Below are 5,000 nucleotides of genomic sequence, written 5' to 3'. Positions count from 1 at the left end.
TACACACACTACACACACTACACACACCCCTAACCCCTACACACACTACACACACACACACACACACACACACACTACACACACACACACACACACACACCTAACCCCTACACACACTACACACACACACACACCCCTAACCCCTACACACACTACACACACTACACACCCCTAACCCCTACACACACTACACTACACACTACACACACACACACACTACACACTACACACACTACACACACACTACACACACACACACACACACTACACACACACTACACACACACACACACTACACACACACAACACACACACTACACACACACACACACTACACACACACTACACACACACACCAAACACCACACACACACCAAACACCACACACACACCCACTAGGGCTCTATAAAATCTACATTGAGTACGGAATCCAGACATTAAAATTAGTAGGGAATCAACTAGATGTATTGAACTTAGTAGGGAATCAACTAGATGTATTGAACTTAGTAGGGAATCAACTAGATGTATTGAACTTAGTAGGGAATCAACTAGATGTATTGAACTTAGTAGGGAATCAACTAGATGTATTGAACTTTAGTAGGGAATCAACTAGATGTATTGAACTTAGTAGGGAATCAACTAGATGTATTGAACTTAGTAGGGAATCAACTAGATGTATTGAACCTAGTAGGGAATCAACTAGATGTAGGGAATCAAGTGAATCATAATACATGAACAGAATTCATCAGTGATGGGTATTTCCTTGCAGCTTTCTGAAACAGGAATGTGAGTGTGTGTGTGAGTGTGTGTGTGTGTGTGTTAGACAACCTGGTGTAGGCACACTTCCTGTAGCCGTTAGCAACATGATGCTAATGCTAACCTTCTTGGGAACTACACAGTAGTCTATGGCTACATGTTGCTAATGCTAACTCCGATAGAGTTAAATGGGAACTACACAGTAGTCTATGGCTACATGATGCTAATGCTAACTCCGATAGAGTTAAATGGGAACTACACAGTAGTCTATGGCTACATGATGCTAATGCTAACTCCGATAGAGTTAAATGGGAACTACACAGTAGTCTATGGCTACATGATGCTAATGCTAACTCCGATAGAGTTAAATGGGAACTACACAGTAGTCTATGGCTACATGATACTAATGCTAACTCCGATAGAGTTAAATGGGAACTACACAGTAGTCTATGGCTACATGATGCTAATGCTAACTCCGATAGAGTTAAATGGGAACTACACAGTAGTCTATGGCTACATGATGCTAATGCTAACTCCGATAGTTAAATGGGAACTACACAGTAGTCTATGGCTACATGATGCTAATGCTAACTCCGATAGAGTTAAATGGGAACTACACAGTAGTCTATGGCTACATGATGCTAATGCTAACTCCGATAGAGTTAAATGGGAACTACACAGTAGTCTATGGCTACATGGCAGAATATTGTCTTTTGTTATTTGCATCAATTTCGCAAACTGCAATCACATTATTGCTACAGAAACGTGGCTAACCTAACAGAAACATGGCTAACAGAAACGTGGCTAACAGAAACATGGCTAACAGAAACGTGGCTAACAGAAACGTGGCTAACCTAACAGAAACGTGGCTAACCTAACAGAAACGTGGCTAACCTAACAGAAACGTGGCTAACCTAACAGAAACGTGGCTAACCTAACAGAAACGTGGCTAACAGAAACGTGACTAACCTAACAGAAACGTGGCTAACCTAACAGAAACGTGGCTAACCTAACAGAAACGTGGTTAACCAAACAGAAGCGTGGCTAACAGAAACGTGGCTAACAGAAACGTGGCTAACCTAACAGAAACGTGGCTAACCTAACAGAAACGTGGCTAACCTAACAGAAACGTGGCTAACCTAACAGAAACGTGGCTAACCTAACAGAAACGTGGCTAACCTAACAGAAACGTGGTTAACCAAACAGAAGCGTGGCTAACAGAAACGTGGCTAACAGAAACGTGGCTAACAGAAACGTGGCTAACAGAAACATGGCTAACCTAACAGAAACGTGGTTAACCAAACAGAAACGTGGCTAACCTAAAAGAAACGTGGCTAACCTAACAGAAACGTGGCTAACCAAACAGAAACGTGGCTAACAGAAACGTGGCTAACCTAACAGAAACGTGGATAACCTAACAGAAACGTGGCTAACCAAACAGAAACGTGGCTAACCAAACAGAAACGTGGCTAACCAAACAGAAACGTGGCTAACCAAACAGAAACGTGGCTAACAGAAACGTGGCTAACCAAACAGAAACGTGGCTAACAGAAACATGGCTAACCAAACAGAAGCGTGGCTAACAGAAACGTGGCTAACCTAACAGAAACGTGGCTAACAGAAGCGTGGCTAAAAGAAACGTGGCTAACCTAACAGAAACGTGGCTAACCAAACAGAAACATGGCTAACAGAATCGTGGCTAACCAAACAGAAACGTGGCTAACAGAAACGTGGCTAACCAAACAGAAACATGGCTAACAGAATCGTGGCTAACCAAACAGAAACGTGGCTAACAGAAACGTGGCTAACCTAACAGAAGCGTGGCTAACCAAACAGAAGCGTGGCTAACCAAACAGAAGCGTGGCTAACCAAACAGAAGCGTGGCTAACCAAACAGAAATGTGGCTAACCAAACAGAAACGTGGCTAACCTAACAGAAACGTGGCTAACAGAAACGTGGCTAACCAAACAGAAACGTGGCTAACAGAAACGTGGCTAACCAAACAGAAACGTGGCTACCCGAAACAGAAACGTGGCTAACAGAAACGTGGCTAAACTAACAGAAACGTGGCTAACAGAAGCGTGGCTAACAGAAACGTGGCTAACCAAACAGAAACGTGGCTAACCAAAACGTGGCTAACCAAACAGAAACGTGGCTAACCTAACAGAAACGTGGCTAACAGAAACGTGGCTAACCAAACAGAAACGTGGCTAACCAAACAGAAGCGTGGCTAACAGAAACGTGGCTAACCTAACAGAAACATGGCTAACCTAACAGAAACGTGGCTAACAGAAACAAACAGAAACGTGGCTAAACAGAAACGTGGCTAACCAAACAGAAACGTGGCTAACCTAACAGAAACGTGGCTAACCTAACAGAAACGTGGCTAACCAACAGAAAACCAAACAGAAACGTGGCTAACCTAACAGAAACGTGGCTAACCAAACAGAAACGTGGCTAACCAAACAGAAACGTGGCTAACCTAACAGAAACGTGGCTAACCAAAAGAAACGTGGCTAACCTAACAGAAACGTGGCTAACCAAACAGAAACGTGAAATGTGGCTAACCAAACAGAAATGTGGCTAACCTAACAGAAACGTGGCTAACCAAACAGAAACGTGGCTAACCTAAACAGAAACGTGGCTAAACAAACAGAAACGTGGCTAACCAAACAGAAATGTGGCTAACCTAACAGAAACGTGGCTAACTAACTAACAGAAACGTGGCTAACCAAACAAACGTGGCTAACCAAACAGGCTAACCTAACAGAAACGTGGCTAACCAAACAGAAACGTGGCTAACCAAACAGAAACGTGGCTAACAAACAGAAACGTGGCCAAACAGAACGTGGCTAACAGAAACGTGGCTAACCTAACAGAAACGTGGCTAACCAAACAGAAACGTGGCTAACCAAACAGAAACGTGGCTAACCTAAACAGAAACGTGGCTAACCTAACAGAAACGTGGCTAACCAAACAGAAATGTGGCTAACCAAACAGAAATGTGGCTAACCTAACAGAAACGTGAAGCTAACCAAACAGAAAGCGTGGCTAACAGAAACGTAAAACAGAAACATGCTAACCAAACAGAAACGTGGCTAACCAAACAGAAATGTGGCTAACCTAACAGAAACGTGGCTAACCTAACAGAAACGTGGCTAACAGAAACGTAACAGTTAACCAAACAGAAACGTGGCTAACCAAACAGAAACGTGGCTAACAGAAACGTGGCTAACCTAACAGAAACGTGGCTAACCAAACAGAAACGTGGCTAACCAAACAGAAACGTGGCTAACCTAACAGAAGCGTGGCTAACCAAACAGAAGCGTGGCTAACCAAACAGAAATGTGGCTAACCAAACAGAAACGTGGCTAACCAAACAGAAACGTGGCTAACCTAACAGAAACGTGGCTAACAGAAATGTGGCTAACAGAAACGTGGCTAACCAAACAGAAACGTGGCTAACCAAACAGAAACGTGGCTAACCTAACAGAAACGTGGCTAACAGAAACGTGGCTAACCAAACAGAAACGTGGCTAACCAAACAGAAGCGTGGCTAACAGAAACGTGGCTAACCTAACAGAAACATGGCTAACCTAACAGAAACGTGGTTAACCAAACAGAAACGTGGCTAACAGAAACGTGGCTAACCAAACAGAAACGTGGCTAACCTAACAGAAACGTGGCTAACCTAACAGAAACGTGGCTAACAGAAACGTGGCTAACCAAACAGAAACATGGCTAACCTAACAGAAACGTGGTTAACCAAACAGAAACGTGGCTAACCTAACAGAAACGTGGCTAACAGAAACGTGGCTAACCAAACAGAAACGTGGCTAACCTAACAGAAACGTGGCTAACCAAACAGAAATGTGGCTAACCAAACAGAAATGTGGCTAACCTAACAGAAACGTGGCTAACCAAACAGAAACGTGGCTAACAGAAATGTGGCTAACCTAACAGAAGCGTGGCTAAACAAACAGAAATGTGGCTAACCAAACAGAAATGTGGCTAACCTAACAGAAACGTGGCTAATCTAACAGAAACGTGGCTAACAGAAACAGAAACGTGGCTAACAGAAACGTGGCTAACCTAACAGAAACGTGGCTAACCAAACAGAAACGTGGCTAACCAAACAGAAACGTGGCTAACCAAACAGAAACTTGGCTAACCTAACAGAAACGCGTGGCTAACCAAACAGAAACGTGGCTAACAGAAACGTGGCTAACCAAACAGAAACGAAA

General features: G+C 43.4%; 1 protein-coding gene across 1 annotated transcript in view; it reads left to right on the top strand.

The window, feature by feature from the left end:
* Window positions 1-5,000, top strand: part of top3a (DNA topoisomerase III alpha) — a 93,089-nt gene that overhangs the window by 13,818 nt on the left and 74,271 nt on the right. The gene's annotated exons all lie outside the window — the stretch shown is intronic.

Source organism: Oncorhynchus nerka, linkage group LG26, assembly GCF_034236695.1.
Source record: "Oncorhynchus nerka isolate Pitt River linkage group LG26, Oner_Uvic_2.0, whole genome shotgun sequence".
In the NCBI taxonomy this organism is placed as follows: domain Eukaryota; kingdom Metazoa; phylum Chordata; class Actinopteri; order Salmoniformes; family Salmonidae; genus Oncorhynchus; species Oncorhynchus nerka.
The sequence above is the reverse complement of the archived record's forward strand: the minus strand, read 5'-3'. Positions and strand labels throughout refer to the sequence as shown.